This window comes from Lathyrus oleraceus, chromosome 2 (assembly GCF_024323335.1).
Source record: "Lathyrus oleraceus cultivar Zhongwan6 chromosome 2, CAAS_Psat_ZW6_1.0, whole genome shotgun sequence".
NCBI classification, from domain to species: Eukaryota; Viridiplantae; Streptophyta; class Magnoliopsida; order Fabales; family Fabaceae; genus Lathyrus; species Lathyrus oleraceus.
In genome coordinates this window covers 462,056,537-462,074,476 of record NC_066580.1, presented here as the reverse complement: position 1 = coordinate 462,074,476, position 17,940 = coordinate 462,056,537, and positions in this window count along the sequence as shown.

Sequence of the window (17,940 nt, the reverse complement as noted above, 5' to 3'; positions counted from 1 at the left end):
AATCGAAATTGTTAACCTGGGTACTGAAGTGGACAGGAGAGAAGTCAAAGTAGGAGCAAGCTTGGAAAACAGTATTAAAGAAAGATTGATTCAGATGTTACATGACTATGTAGAGATTTTTGCTTGGTCTTATGAAGACATGCCAGGATTGGATACTGATATAGTAGTGCATCGTTTGCCAACGAAGGAAGAGTGTCGTCCTGTTAAGCAAAAGGTTCGTCGCATGCGCCCTGAAATGTCTGAGAAAATCAAAGCCGAGGTTATGAAACAATTTGATGCAGGTTTTCTGGCTGTTACTTCTTATCCCCAATGGGTTGCTAATGTGGTACCGGTACCAAAGAAGGATGGTAAGGTACGGATGTGCATCGATTACAGGGATCTGAATAAAGCGAGTCCCAAAGATGACTTTCCACTCCCGCACATTGATGTTCTGGTAGACAATACCGCTCAACACAAAGTATTCTCCTTCATGGATGGATTCTCGGGTTACAACCAGATTAAGATGGCACCTGAAGACATGGAGAAAACTACGTTTGTGACGCAATGGGGCATTTTCTGTTACAAAGTAATGCCATTCAGTTTAAAGAACGCCGGGGCAACGTACCAGCGTGCTATGGTGGTTTTGTTCCATGACATGATTCATCATGAAATAGAAGTATATGTGGATGACATGATAGCCCGAATCTCATCCCTTATCGAGAGCGGGTGTTGACATTAATCCCATACTTTGAAGAGATTACATTCGAACATATCCCACGAGAAGAGAATCAGTTGGCAGACGCCTTGGCCACCATGTCATCTATGTTCAGAGTCAGATGGGACAATGAAGCTCCCAGGATCACCATTGAACGATTAGATGAACCAGCATATTGTTATGAACTTAACGCTGATGGAGTAGAGGAGAAACCTTGGTTCCACTAAGTGAAAAGATATTTAGAAACTCAGGAATACCCTGAAGGGGCATCCATCAATGACAGAAAATTCCTGAGGAAGTTCTCCGCTAAATTCTTTCTGAGTAATGGAGTATTATACAAACGTAATCATGATTCGACTCTGCTTCGCTGTATAGATAAAAAGGAAGCAGAAAAGATTATGGAAGACATGCATGACGGTATTTTCGGGACTCATTCTAGTGGACATACAATGGCCAAGAATATTTTGAGATCAGGGTATTATTGGTCTACCATGGAAGCTGATTGCCACCATCATGCCAGAACTTGTCACAAGTGCCAGATCTATGCGGATAAAATACATGTACCTCCTGCTCCATTAAACGTGTTGACGGCCCCTTGGCCCTTTGCAATGTGGGGCATTGATATGATCGGAGAGATCAAACCTACGACTTCTAATGGACATCGCTTCATCCTTGTTGCTATTGATTACTTTACAAAGTGGGTAGAGGCAGCCTCATTTGCTTCTGTTACCAGGAATGTGGTGGCACGATTCATCAAGAATAATCTCATCTGTCGATACGGCATCCCTGAAAGAGTTATCACTGATAATGGCACTAATTTGAACAACAAGATGATTGCTGAACTCTGCATGCAGTTCAAAATAAAACACCATAACTCTTCTCCGTACCGGCCAAAGATGAACGGCGTCGTGGAGGCTGCTAATAAGAATATCAAGAAGATCATACAAAAGATGACAGTAACGCACAAAGACTGGCATGAGATGTTACCGTTTGCTCTTCATGGTTATCGCACTTCAGTACGCACTTCGACCGGGGCAACTCCTTTCTCTTTAGTCTACGGAATGGAAGCCGTCTTACCAGTGGAAGTTCAGATTCCCTCTCTAAGAATCATGAAAGAGGCGGGCTTAGACGAGGATGAATGGATTCAGACTCGACTCGATCAGATAAATTTGATTGATGAAAAGAGACTTGCGGCTGTTTGTCATGGGCAAATATATCAGAAGCGCATGACCCAGGCATTCAACAAAAAGGTCAAGAGACGAGTGTACCAAATCGGCGACTTAGTTATCAAGCGTATCATTCTATCATAAGGTGATCCCAGGGGCAAATGGACTCCCACATACGAAGGGCCATTTGTAGTTAAGAAGGTATTCTCCGGTGGAGCCATGATACTGGCTACGATGGATGGTGAAGATTTCCCGCATCCGGTGAACGCGGACATAGTTAAAAAATACTACGCATAAAAGACCCGCTAGGTCGACGTGTCTAGGCAAAAGTAAGGGCATCCCGGCGAGCCAAAAAGGGTTCGGGCAAAAATTAGGGATAAACATATAAAAATGTACACCCGGCAAGTCGAAAACCTGAAAAGGCGGCTTGGGCAAAAAAGGGTATCCTGGTGGACTGAAAACCTGAAAAGGCGGTCCAGGCAAAAATTAGGGGTTAAAGCGTAAGACTAGGTCCCGTTCTCAGTCAGCTTCAACCCAGTTCAAAGGACTGAACAAGCTAATCACTTTCATCCGACAGCAAGGGATGAGATACTTGAAGACATAATGACAGTAGCAGAATTAAAATCAACAGGGCTTTTCCTTCATAGCTTTTTCTTTGTTTTCTCGACAATTTCCTCTTACTAGGATTTCTGTCTCTTTGTATTCAAAGTGCCTGTGTATAGGCCCTCTTTCAAAATCAATACAATTTTATTTCCTAAAAGATGATTTTGTTTTTACTTTGTCTGCTTTGTTTGCGTAAACGTCCATTGATTTAATTTGAATTAATATATGCATTTGAATATGATCAATGTTTACCAAAAATACATACATAAAATAGCAATAGCAATTACTAAAAGACTTCCGGATTGAGAAAAAGGTCTAACCATGCTTTCCAACAAGTCCGATTGCTAATTCTATTCCCCAACAAAAACCAGCTATTTCCCAGAAGAGGTCGATATCACCAGACAGACGGATCATCTCTTCCATCCCCAGTAGATATTCCCACCATCAGACAAGAATCAAGTATCCCCAGCTAAGAAAGGATCATCGATACCAGTATCTTCAACCAGAAGACTGAGATTTATTTCCCCAGTGGAGTCCTCGGGAAGAACTTTTCAGATGCATAATTCATTCATTACATCATTTCACAGCATACGCATGCATACATTGTTCGCATTTATTGTCAAAAGCATAAAACATCTCATGCATCATGACATGGCATAAAGCTAACTTTATTTTTCAGGTTAATTATCCTCCTGATGCAGTCAAAGTAAAGATCCATTCAGACGGATATCTTCATCGATTACATTCGAGATTCAGAGACATCTTTCAGATATAATCCATGTGAATATCCAGTCTGGCTAGCTCTGACATCCTCCTAACGAGGGCATCTTTAAACTCATCCCAGACATTTACTGCAAACACAACAAATATCATCAGATATAACCTAGCTTACGGTTCACTCTGATTCAGCCCAACATATGATTCCTTCAACTATCTCAAGACGGTCTAGCGTACGGCCCATTCGAATGTTCATTCCCTCAGATACTACCTAGCGTACGGTACATTTCTGAAGTGTAGTCTAGCGTGTGACTACCCCCTTTTCGTAATCAGATTCAGCCTAACGGACGACCCATTCTGCTCAGAGACGGTCTAGCAGACGACCCATTCGGATGTTCATCTCCTCACAGGCTACCTGGCGTACGGTACATTCTGAAATGCAGTCTAGCGTACGACTACCCCTTTCATCCTCAGATTCAGCCTAACGGACAACTCATTCTGCAGCTCCAACACGGTTTGACGTACGACCCATTTGAATCTTCAACTCAGATACAATCTAGCATACGATCCATTCTGACTCTACCTTCGTCAGATACAGCCTAACGAACGGCTCATTCCGCAGCTTAGATACGATCTAGCGTACGATCCATTCTGATCTTTCCACCCCAGCGAAGTCATCCGCCTGATGAACAACTCACTCTGGTATTCAGATACGGTCTAGCGTATGATCCATTCTGATCCCTTATCCCCAGCAGCGTATAACACACTCTGACTCCCCAGCGAAGTCGACAACATAATGGAGGACTCACTATGCGGTCTAGCGTATGACCCGGTATGACACCCATGTCTTCAGATATCGTCTAACGTACGACACAATCTAAAGCTCTCATCATCAAACTTCCCGGATGGCATCTTTAAGCCCATCTCCATCAAGACTAATTGACAAGTGTAAATTTTTGAGGCATTCTAGTGTTCAATAATCTTCCACCTCCAGAACACGAATGGCATACATGCCATCCTAACTCTCTCGGTTCAAGAATATTGAACAGGGGCAGCTGTCATACCCCAAAATTTTCCCACTAATCTTGCAAAACATTTCTCGAAGCACTCCAACTTGTTCTGCAAGACACTGACCTTAAAGGAACAAAAGCCCAGCTCACAACAGGCCCAATCCAGAAAATGGCCCAAACTGGCCTGCTCGCTACACGCTCGCCCAGCGAACCTTCGCTACACGCTCGCCTAGCGAAGCCGGCGAACATCGGAATTTTTGGGCTTCATTCTGAGCCAATTAGGTCACAACAAGAGCATTATAAATAGCCAAGCTTCAGTCAGAAAGAGGGAGGAGGAAAAAACGAAAACGGAGAGAGGAGAGCCCTGGCAAGCAAACCCTGATACTCACGGGAGACAAACCCTGAAGGAACTCGACGGCGCCAAGGTCTACCTCTGCCCATTCAATCCGATTTGCCGATTCGAAGTCGCAATTCAGCTGCCAACAGGTTTACATTGTTATTACTGCATTATCTTCTTAATTTGCATATGGCTTTATGATTAGATTTACGAAAATAGCTTAAGTTTGACATGTGAACTTTAATATGTACCTGAATACCTTAAATGATTAACCATATAATTGCGGTAATGAAAGCCATAAGGCATAAAATTGATTGGAAATGTACTGATATCAAAACCAGAATCCGCCGCCGCTCGCTAGCACATCGCTAAGCGAGCATGCAGCGAGTATTCGCTAAGCCTTCGCTAGGCGAGGCAGGAGCGAACGTGACAGTAGCTGACTTTTCTGTTCTGATTTTTCACTCATGTTTTAGCATAGCCATGCATCATTTATTAGACCCTATTTACTGTTGTGATCTTTTTCCTTGTGGTGTAATCCTCGATTGTACCCTGATTTGGTGTTCTGACGTGTTTTGTTGAATTTTGTAAAGGTTCACATCCCCCAGGAAAGGATTGCTTGTTAGGTATCCCACTTTATTTGTGGGGGTACCCTTGTGGAGATTCACCCAGAATTACTCAATTGGTTTTAATGTATTAATTTCATGGCGAAGATCCACCCTAATGGCTTAATCGATCTTAATGTATTAATTTTAATGTGGACCTAATTACCTACTTGATTACGGTTACCCAATTAATTGTAAAACTTTGCCTTTAAATAAGTGATCTTGAACTTCTCTTTGTTACCCTCCGATTACGGTATTATGGTCGTGCCCCGCGAATATGGGGATACACTTAGCAAAGACCCTTCGGTTAAATCATCATAGTCCCTCGAATGTTGCCTTTGTCCCTCGATGACCCTTCGGTATAGCCTACGATTAAATGATGATAGTCCCTTCGAATGCTAAGGTATCCTCACAACTGTTGCCTTCAATGACCAATCGATGACCCTACGATGACCCTCTTACATCCAAAGGATGAAACTACTTATTTCTCAATAGTAAGGACAGTTTACCCTCATAAGGATAGGAAATGCCCGTAAAGACCTCGGATAGGTATAACTCTTAATTGCTTATTCATAACCTAAAATATTTTTCACACCCCACATCTTTTCAACATATCTTTTAGAAAATCACCACTTGGTATACATTCATACTAGAATCATTACCGAGTTATATTTTTCTAAACAACTTTCAAAACTAAACGAGATAACCACTTGGTATACATTCATGCAAGAATCATTACAAAGTTAAATTCTCTTTTCAAAACATTTTCTAAACAATTCACAACCACTTTTTTCAGACAAACATAAGTGATCAAGCAATTAAGAGCCCATGGAAAACCATGGATACAAAGGGTGCTAACACCTTCCCTTTGTATAATGTACCTCCCGAACCCAAAATCTAAATTAAGGTCTTTCCTGTTCTTTTCCGCCTTTCCTTATTGGATGAAAGAAAAGTCGGTGGCGACTCTTGCTATCCGCGACATTTGCTTTCCAAAGCAAAACACGAAAAGTCAGTTCACCGTATGACAGCAGTCCTTGACGAAGGAACCGCGCTACCTGCAGGGATACGAACACATACAAAACAAACATGTATAAAGTAAACGTGCCAACAAGGGGCTCAGAAGTAAATAAACAAAAGAAAACAAATGCCTCCTATCGAGGTCTTCCAGCTAAGAAAGCGATAAAATGCGGAAAAGAGGTAAAAGTACCACACGGATGAAGATCCGAGGTAACAACAATTAAAGGAACGGTAAACCCAGGGATCTCCCAAGCTAATGCCATCAAAGAAAGGTGAATCAGTACAGGTAATCGGAATGAACCTCCAGGGGGTATCCCACAAATAAAGTGGGAAAACCATGCAAACCATCTCTGCAAGAGTCTGTGAGCCCTCACAAAAACTCAACAAAAGGGTTAGTGAAACACGATAAGCATTTTTTTCATGGATAACAGTATGGTTTCAGAAACCTCAAACCCTATGGCATACATTTCAGAAATCATGTGATTAAACATTCAAGGCATAGGTTTCACCCATTCATGCATAATTAAACCCGTGGGCAAAAACATAATGAAATTCATCCATCATACCTCATACATTCAGATGATCCAAATTAAGAGCATAAAATTATGGGAATGAGGCAAACCTGATGGGAGAGACCGGTTGAAATGTTAGGGTTTGCGTGAGATGGGGGTTGCTCTGAGTTCTCTATCAGGTTCCTCTCCAGGTTTTGTTCAGGGTTTTGTTTCAAGGAAACCTCAGAGTATTTTGCTTCTCTTTCTTTTTCTATCTGATCTCCCTCTTTTATAACCTGATTTTCATGGCTTTGTGGGATCAAATGAGAGAGGTCCAAGTCCATGTTTTTTCTATTATATTTTATTTATTTTTTTATTATTATTTTTATTTATTTATTTATTTATTTATTATTTTTATTATTATTATTATTATTTTTTTTCGTTTTTTTTTTTTAATTTTAAATAAAGTTTCTTGGATCTAATTCTGATTGACATGATGAAATGCAATATAAAATGCTAAATGAATGCATGAATGAGGAGGGCAAATTTTGGGGTGTTACAGCTGCCCCTATTCAATCATCAGTTAACCCGAGTAGAATGAAAGCGGACATCTTATCAGACAAACGGGGTGAGCTGTGATTGAATACCAAAGACAGACCAAAAATTTGCGCTCCGAGAACACCACAAAAATGCGGAAAAACACCGCACTGTTTATTTTTCTTCCGATCCTCTGGCTGGATATGAATTAGTCTTCTGGCTTAATCTGGAGTTTCGATCCTCTGACTGAACCTATACTCAATTTAGTCATCTGGTTGGATATTAATTTTGATCCTCGGGCTGGATACGATTTTGATCTTCTGGCTAGATCTTCTTCGATCTTCTGGCTAGATCTCCTTCGTTTCGATTATCTGGCTGAATCTATTTCCTTTGATTCTCTGGCTGAATCTACTTCGATCTTCTGGCTAGATCTGAATTATTGCGATTTTCGATCTTCTGGCTAGATCTTCTTTGTTTCGATTCTCTGGCTGAATCTACTTCGATCTTCTGGCTAGATCTTGATTGTTTTGATGATAAATTCCCATCATTAGGATCCCGCATCTGAGGCATGCGCTGGTTGACCCTCTTTTGAAATCTACACCCAACCTTCATATTAGATATGCAGCTTCGAGAATATTCCACTTTTGGGCTTCGTACATATTCTTCGGGCTAGAACATGTTGTAACGACTCCTCAATTGGGCTTGCTGGGGAAATAAAGCTTGTAGGCGACTTCACTAGGGAATCTTCAAATTGAGCCTTAGGCTGGCTTACTGGAACACGATTCTCAGGCTGAATCTTCGAAATAACCCTCAGGCTGGAACACGATTCTCAGGCTGAATCTTCGAAATGACCCTCAGGCTGGATCACTGGAACACGATTCTCAGGCTGAATCTTCGAAATGACCCTCAGGCTGGATCACTGAAAACGATTCTCAGGCTGAATCTTCAAAATGACCCTCAGGCTGGATCACTGGAAAACGATTCTCAGGTTGAATCTTCGAAATGACCCTCAGGCTGGATCACTGGAAAATGATTCTCAGGCTGAATCTTCAAAACGACCCTCAGGCTGGGTCACTCACGCTTGATCCTCTGGCTGGATCTCATAACCTTGGTTGTAAATTAATTCTTCAGTCTGCTTGGAAGAACCTGTTTATCAGCTTATGTGTATGCTTGATATGATATACATGCAAATACAAATGTTATGCATGGTGTAAAAAGAAATCTGCTTGGGGAAGCAAACTCCGGTAGGGAATAGATCGCTGTATCAATCCTTGAATGCTCTGTGGGGAATGATCCGTCTGCCGGGACCAATGAGCCACCAAAAATAAATTGGCTGCTTGAAAACTTGACCTTGCGGGGGGAGTATCAACTATGGAAACTTTGTTCGGCGAGGCTCTGTGAGGAGAGTCTGTGGGGAAAACACTTTCTGGGGAAATGTCGTAGGAAACGACCTTTGCTGGGGATATGAACTTGCTAATCGCCTTCAAGCTGGGGATTAATAAATCTGTTAAAAGTAATCTGCTGGGGAATGAGATGAACACTAGGAACACCACCCTCTCATCTGTTGGTTATGCAACCACTCCGCTGTTGCTAGGAAGATATAGTCTGACACTGTCAACTCCGCTGGGGATATATAGTCTGGATACTGTCAACTCTGTTGGGGAACATGCTCTGCTGAGGAGAGACTTTGTCAACCGCTTGGGGATGAGGATTCATGACTTGGCATCCGGTTCCTGTGACCTGCAACCAAAAATACACGTATGCCTCGGGGGAATTACTCGGTTTGAATTCACCGTCCGGGATTAAGCACATTCAAAGCATATTTAAATGTTTTCCTGTGAAAATCATCTGCAAAAGCCACCATTATGTTCATATGCAATATGTTTTATCAAAATTTCGGACATTTTTGCAAACAAACTGATAAATGAAAAATAAAGAGGCTCTTTAACTGAATTATTCGACTCTTACTGGGGAGAAAATTCGTGCCAGGAATAGGCGAGGGTATCAGGAAATTGATCCCTGAAAAGAGGTGATCGTTATAAAAAGAGAACTATCCTAATGGCAATGGGGATACGGGGTCCCACCGAGTTTCGACTCTGCTATGGCTCGTATGTCCTCAAGACGCTCTGCTCATCTTGCTTTCTGAAGTGGATGATTAGTCGATCTTTAACCTTCGAAGATTGCCTGATTGAATGAAACGGTGATATAACACTGATGAACTCAGATCACAGTCATTCGCTTATTCCCTAACTTTTGCCTGGATCGCCCCCTTTTCGGGTTTTCAATCCACCGGGATACCCATTTTTGCCTGAGCCGCCCTTTTGGGTTTTCGACTCACCGGGTGTACTCTTTTTTATATCCCTAATTTTTGCCCTAACCTCTTTATTCTCTTTTTTTTTGGTTCGTCGAGATGCCCTTTTTTTGCCTGGACTATTCTTTTTATCGTCCAGCGGGTCTATTTTATGCGAAGTATTTTTTTTTAACTGCGTCTGAGTTAATAGGGGACGGGAATCCTTCGCCATCCATGGTTGTTAGCATCAAAGCTCCGCCATAGAAAATCCTTTTAACCACGTACGGACCCTCATAGTTCGGTGTCCATTTGCCCCTGTGATCTGTGTTGGGAGGAAGAAATCTTTTGAGTACCAATTCACCGACTTGATACCCCCGAGGGCGCACTTTCTGACCAAATGCTTTCTTCATTCGTCTCAGACCGAGATACGTCAATTCTGGGTACGTAGTTCCAGCATAACACCTTAATCATCGAAAACAAGGTAAACAAAGCATCAACAAATTGGTTTTCTTCAAAAGAAAGTCAACAATCTTCTCGTGTAGTCTCTGTAAGGAGCCAGATGAGGCTGAGGTGTATACCATTTCCCGTTGGTTTGATTGATGACCAAAGCTGAATCCCCGTATACATCCAGGGTTTTAATCTGTATATTGACGGCTTCCTCAAGTCTTAGGATACAAGCTTCGTATTCGGCTTCATTGTTGGTGCAGGGAAAAGTTATTCTGGCACCAAATGGCATATGAACCCCCTTCCGGTGTGATCAACACTATACCAACTCCGCGACCATTGACGTGGACCGCCCCATCAAACATCATAACCCATTTGGATTCAGGGTCAGGCCCCTCCTCCGGGAGTGGTTCCTCTCAATCTTTCGATTTGAGAAACATGATGTCCTCATCAGGAAAGTCAAACCTCATAGGTTGATAATCATCAATCGGTTGCTCTGCAAGATAGTCTGACAAGACACTTCCTTTGATGGCTTTTTGTGAAGGGTATTGGATGTCATACTTTGTCAGCATCATTTGCCACCTAGCAACCCTTCCGGTAAATGCTGGCTTTTCAAAAATATACTTGACTCGATCCATCTTTGATATCAATAGAGTTGTGTGAGTCAACATATACTGTCTTAGTCGGAGAGCAGCCCATGCCAAAGCGCGGCAAGTTTTCTCGAGCAATGAGTATCTTTGTTCACAGTCGGTAAACTTTTGCTAAGGTAGTATATTGCATGCTCTTTTCGACCTGACTCGTCATGCTGACCGAGCACACAACCCATTTACCTTTCTAACACAGTCAAGTACATGATCAACGATCTTTCCTCTCGGCCTGTAGACTTGCCCCGATCTTGATCTCTTTCTTGTCGTCTGCGGTACCGATGTTGACGGTCTCAATCACCTCCTGATAAGGTGTAATAGCTCGGTCCTCCTGTTTCAACAATCTGGCTAACCCTTCAGGAAATTCACAATCTTCCTCAACCCCTTCTTTGGCTTAATAGATAGGATTGTCGAAGTCATACTTGGCCATAGCAGTGTCGTTAGTAGTGAGATCCGGGTGGTCCGCTCTGCATGATGGAGGATCATGCTTTACCTTAGAATGAGAGATTTTTTTTTTTGGAAAGAAAGAAAAAACGAAAAAAGAAACATTGCCATTTTTTTTTGTAAAAGTAAAAAAAAACTGAAAGAAAGAGAACACAAAATTGTTTGCAAAAGCCGTCCTTTATTGATGATAAAAATAATTGCGAAATGTAACTAAATGGATGGCCCTACAAATGAGCCGTTACACCTTGGGCAAAGTGTAAGACTTTATTATGCATGTAATAAAGGAAAACAATAAAAATCACTCTTTCAGTAGAGTAACCCGGACGGTTTTTTCAGACGACCAATTGTCGAGCTTTTCTCCCGGGACACACGGGCGAATCCAGCTATCTAAGTCACAGTCGCTGTCAGCCTTGTCTTCATCTGCAGCATTGACGATGTGGGGAGAAACCAAACCCCCGCTGGAGAGAGTACCGGTTTCATTCTTCTAAGATCCCGGAGCATACCCCAATCCAAACTTGTCTTCTTTGATGACTGGCTCCACAAGTTTGCCCCAACCTTGGGCATTACCAGCTTTAACCACTTCGACAGCTTGCTTGTATGAAGAGATAGAAGTCCCGACCTTCTCAAACTCAGGTGAAAAGACAGCTTCGGGCGCGACCTCATTGATGTTTATGGCTTCGAAGCCCTGACACAGCATCTCGTGCATCTCGCCGTCCATCTCTACATACTTAAATGTAGACAGGTGGCTAACAAAAATATCCTCTTCACCACAGACAGTGACGACCTGGCCTTCTAGTTCATATTTGAGCTTCTGGTGGAGGGTAGAAGTAACAGCACCGGCAACATGAATCCAAGGCCGACCTAGCAGACAGCTGTAGGCAGGCTGGATATCCATCACATAAAAGGTGCTCTTGAACACCTGCGGTCCAATCTTAACTGGCAACTCAACTTCGCCAAAGACAGCTCTCTTAGAGCCATCAAAAGCCCTTACAACTAAATTACTCGGCCTCAGGGTGGCGTTATCGCAATCCAACTTCGTTAAGGCTTTCTTTGGAAGAACATTCAGAGAAGAGCCTGTATCAACCAAAACATGGGAAAGCATCACCCCTTTGCACTCCATTGTGATATGCAAGGCTTTGTTGTGATTCCTGCCCTCAGATGTCAGGTCATTATCGGTGAAACCTAGCCCCCGGATAACGTTTACATTGGAAACTACCAACTCCAGCTGGCTAACAGTTATCTCCGGTGGAACATAGGCCATATTCAGTACTTTTAACAAGGCTGCTCTGTGCGCCTCAGAGCACAGCAATAGTGAGAGAATGGAGATCTTTGAGGGTGTCTGATTTAGCTGGTCGACAACCTTGTAGTCACTTTTCTTGATAATCCTCATAAACGCATCCACTTCCTTCTCGAATGCGGTCTTAGGAGGATCTTCCTCAGTAGTAACCTCTTCGGCGGCCATCTGTTTCCCTTTAGCCTTGGCAGCTGCCTCGGCTTCAGTATTCGTGTACAACGTTGATGGTGCAAATAGGCGTCCACTGCGAGTGAAGCCACCAACCCCTCCAACATTGTCTACAGCGGAGCTACCAATGTCAATGTCTTCTTCGTTAACTTTCTGCCCCTGGCAGTAGATATCAGCCCCATAGTGCCACGGGATATCACTGTCTTTCTTATACGGAACGGGTCCTGGTATTGTGATGGTGATCGGACCAACCAAAGTCGGTTGAGGGCTGTCAGAGTAAATTGCAACTGGTGCTGAACTTTCGATGTTCACCGCTGCTGGTTCTGTACTTTCTGGGAAATATATTGTTGTCGGAACGAGTCTCTCGGGAACATATATTTCTTCAGGAGTGAAATAAAACGTCACCGTCGATACATCATTCTTCACTGGACGGGCCTGATCGAACTGAAGACAATTGTCACATCCGTTTTCGGTAGCTTGACAATTTCTGCATTCTTCCCCACAACCCGGGAAAATCTGTCCTTTCAGAAGTCGGTCTTTAACCACCGATAGCGAAGTCTTCACCTTAGTCACATCAGAAACCAAATTCAAAGTTTCTCCACTATCAACAGCATTAATCCTCTGCCCGCCGTGAGCCGACATCGGGTTCTGGATAACATTAGGCACTGGAGCAAAATTGATAGCCTGGGCATCTCTCAAATCTTGTACCTTTAACTGGAGAGCCTTGCAATTATCTATAGTATGGCCAGGTGCGTTGGAGTGAAAAGCACATCTGGCGTTGACACCATAACCTCTAGGCAAATTATTGGGATCGATTGGTGGGGCCAGATTTCTCAACGTAACCAGATTCATGTCAATCAGCTTGGGAAGTAATACTGAATAAGGCATTGGGATTGGCTCGATGACCCGGTCCGTCTGCCTTGGACGTTGTTGATAGTGTCTCTGCTAACCCGGATTACCTCCTTGTTGTTGATTGTTGTACCTGGGTTGTTGTTGCGGATGATATTGCAGTTGAGGAACATGTGTTGGAATAGTGACTGCGGCCACTTGATCTTGATAATAATTAGGGCGTCCTCTACCCCTGCCTCTGCTGGCATACACAACGCTTGCCTCGCCTTCTTTTCTTCGCTGACCGTTACCAGCAAACGGTCTCTTGGGACCTGATGAGTTGGAAGCACTATTGTCTTGAATTCGGCCCATCTTCAACAGACTCTCGATTCTTTCTCCAGCAATTACTATCTCTGCAAAGCTGATTGACGGGCAAGCAGCCAATCTCTCAATATAATTGCCTTGAAGAATGTTCATGAACATGTCCGCCATCTCCCTTTCAGACATAGGGGGTTGGACGGACGCATCAATCTGTCTCCAACGCTGAGCATACTCTCTAAAGGTTTCCTTGGCAGTCTGAGACATACCTTGCAACAATGTCCGATTTGGAGCCATGTCCAAGTTGTATTAATATTGCTTGACAAAAGCCTCTGCCAAGTCTTTCCAGCTCTTGATGGTAGTACGAGACAAATGAGAATACCATTCAGGAGAAGCTCCAGTTAGACTGTCTTCAAAATAGTACATCCACAGCTTTTCATCTTCCGTGTGAGCTCCCAACCTTCCCAGATAAGATTGGAGATGAGTGCGTGGGCAAAAACCCCGTTGTATTTTTCAAAAGTAGGGGGTTTGAACTTGTGAGGAATCCTTACTCCCTGAACCAGACCAAGATTTGTGACATCAAAGCCTAAGGAATTTTGAGACTCCAAAGATTTGAGCTTCTCAGCAAGCTCATCCATACGGCGAGTGGTCTCGAGGGCCTCGTCGTGCAAAGAAAATTGATCATACTGATAATCTTCAGTAACGGGGCGCCCGTTAATCCGAATTCCTTGATTCACATTGTATCTTTCGCCAATACCATTTCCAACATTCCCTGTGTTGCCAACATTACCCGGGTTTCCATCAGCATTTGCGTTACCCGCGTTACCAGTGTTCACAGGGTTATCAGTGTTCCCAGGGTTACCAGGGTTTCCCTCAGCATTTGGTATCTCCACCTCCGGATCGAGTCTCGGTTGCTCAACCAATTCCCTCAGCTTTTCCTGGCCTTCTGCCATACCAGTCATCAATGTCATGAACTGATCCATCCTTTCACGCATATCAACCAACTCTTTCTGTACTTGGTCCATCGCTAGCTGTGGACGATTTTCCTTTGTCGGGTACCTGTGGACTCGCTTGGGACCAATAACTGCCTGATATAGGGAACAAACATTAGACACTGCGGTGACACCTGCAAAACAGACAAGGGTTAATATGCATGGTATGCGATGCACTGCTTGTTCAGTTTTAAGGCACCCCCGTTTTGAAAGGGAATACCCTGCAAATGAATAAGCATGAGATGTTGGATGCAAATATGCAGATGATTTTATGCAATGCAAAGGTATGTCAATCAGAATTGATGGATCCGCTTGAACATATGTCAGGTTGCACTGCCTGGAGAGAAATTCACTGAGGAATATAATACAAGACCAAAACTCTGCTCCAGAAAACCGGGTTGGTTGGAGGTTAAGGTTTCCTGAATTTAGCCCGCCCCTCACTGGTAGGTTCTAAGAACAGAAGTTCGTCAGCTTCAACCCTTCAGTCGCGAATAATACGTTTACCACTGAAGGTTTGATATTATTACGGGACAAAAGACCTCCATTGACTCCCCTCAACAGGACATCCTAATAGCAAGTTCCCAGTCTCGGGATCCTCGGATTGAGCAGCGAGAATGCGCCCACCAGAGCTAACATAATCACGTCTCAGAGGAGAGGCCCCGACTGAGTTCTCGGGAAATGGTCACCAGAGTCGACGATTTCTAGAGGAACATCCTGCCGTTACGGAACACCCGTAAGACATAATATATCCAAAAGAAACCTCGTATGGGTGTGGTTCTTCACGAACGACTTAACGTAGCAACACGCCACGCAAGCCTCATGATTATCCACTCTAAAACCTGTGTGTACACTCAAGCCTGGGTAATGGGCTTATCTCTCATAGAACACCCCATCCCAACAAACAAACAAACAGATCCAACAGATACAACAGATGCATGCAAGCAGGTAAGCAAATAAATGTACAAAAGCATGAACACCCAATAAACAAGAAATCACACAAGCTAGGAGGGACTCGCTTAGGGAAGATGGACCATCAAGAGGTCAACTTCTTAGTCTCCCCAGCAGAGTCGCCAGCTGTCGCAACCTGAAAAATACAGTGCGCGAAAAAACAACCGGCGAGAGAAAATGACAGAAGAGTCGCCACCGTGCGTTATTCATCCCAAAGGAGGGAAAGGAAACGCTCGAAGTAAACATGAAAAAGGAAAGGACAAGACGGGGTCTCGCAACCAAATCTTGGGTTCGGGAGTCTGTTATGCGAAGGGAAGGTATTAGCACCCCTACGCATCCGTAGTACTCTACGGGATCCACTTTTGTAGTTCTTGTCTAAAGGGTGTGAGTTTATCTTGTGCTGTTTACAAAAAAAAAGGGTTAAATGAAAATGTCTCGCACGGATGTCGCATCCACTGCATATGTATCTCATCTGAATATGAGAATCAGAGTCTTCGTAGCTCGGCTGACCCGGATTGGGGGGATGTGTGCTCGCTAAGACATCGTGTCTTATGCCTACGTATCTCATATGGAATGAGAATCAGAGCAAGCCGTAGTTCGGCTAACTACGGGGTTATGGAATGGGTCTTGAACGAACGACGTCACTACGCAATCTACCGGATGCTCGACCTTTGGAGACTTACTCGCCTGTAGTAGAAGGAGTTAACGTGTTGCTTTGGGTTTTAGGGTTTGGGATGCTCATGGGCAAAAAGGCAGTCCTTGACGAAGGAACCGCGCTACCTGCAGGGATACGAACACATACAAAACAAACATGTATAAAGTAAATGTGCCAACAAGGGGCTCAGAAGTAAATAAACAAAAGAAAACAAATGCCTCCTATCGAGGTCTTCCAACTAAGAAAGCGATAAAATGCGGAAAAGAGGTAAAAGTACCACACGGATAAAGATCCGAAGTAACAACAATTAAAGGAGTAAGAAACCCAGGGATCTCCCAAGCTAATGCCATCAAAGAAAGGTGAGTCAGTACAGGTAATTGGAATGAACCTCCAGGGGGTATCCCACAAATAAAGTGGGAAAACCACACAAACCATCTCTGCAAGAGTCTGTGAGCCCTCACAAAAACTCAACAAAAGGGTTAGTGAAACACGATAAGCATTTTTTTTCATGGATAACAGTACGGTTTCAGAAACCTCAAACCCTGTGGCATACATTTCAGAAATCATGTGATTAAACATTCAAGGCATAGGTTTCACCCATTCATGCATAATTAAACCCGTGGGCAAAAACATAATGAAATTCATCCATCATACCTCATACATTCAGATGATCCAAATTAAGAGCATAAAATTATGGGAATGAGGCAAACCTGATGGGAGAGACCGGTTGAAATGTTAGGGTTTGCGTGAGATGGGGGTTGCTCTGAGTTCTCTGTCAGGTTCCTCTCCAGGTTTTGTTCAGGGTTTTGTTTCAAGGAAACCTCAGAGTATTTTGCTTCTTTTCCTTTTTCTGTCTGATCTCCCTCTTTTATAACCTGATTTTCATGGCTTCGTGGGCTCAAATGAGAGAGGTCCAAGTCCAAGTTTTTTCTATTATATTTTATTTATTTTTTATTATTATTTTTATTTATTTATTTATTTATTTTTCGTTATTTTTTTTTCTTTTTTTTTTTATAAATAAAGTTTCTTGGATCTAATTCTAATTGACATGATGAAATGCAATATGAAATGCTAAATGAATGCATGAATGAGGAGGGCAAATTTTGGGGTGTTACAATAAGATGTGAGCGACATGATCCTCTGAGTCCATTTGTGAGTATTCTGAGTATCCACAAACGGTCCATTGGTTGGTAGAAAAGACAAGAACCACTTGAGTAGCAACGAGAGACAACACCTGATAGCTCCACACTTACCATGCCTGCTGTGTATCGCATAATATGTGTCAGCTAACAAGGTAGGCACCGGGTTTCCTCCAATGAAAATAGTGATTGCTGCCAGGTCCACGAAACTAGGCATACTAGGGAACAAAATAACTCCATAAATCATGACAACCAACTGAGCGTTGAAAGCTACCCAATTTCCTTTCTTCGCTTCTTCCTTAGCCATCCTTACCAAGAACTTCAAGGATAAGCCCCCAACATCACCGTTGGGTTTCCAATTATCACTCACTTCCTTGATGCTCAAGTAAAGAGCCTTAGCAACAACTTTGAAATCCACCTCCTTTGGCACATCCAGGAAAGGTACTCGATTCTTGATTCAGACATTCATAAGGATGGAATACTCTTCAAGAGTGGGTGCTAACTGGTAGTCCTGAAAAGTAAAGCAGCGAAGCTCCGGATCATAGAACTGTAAGAGAGTCTGCAGAGGTACCGGATCAACTACCATCTTCAATAATGCCAAG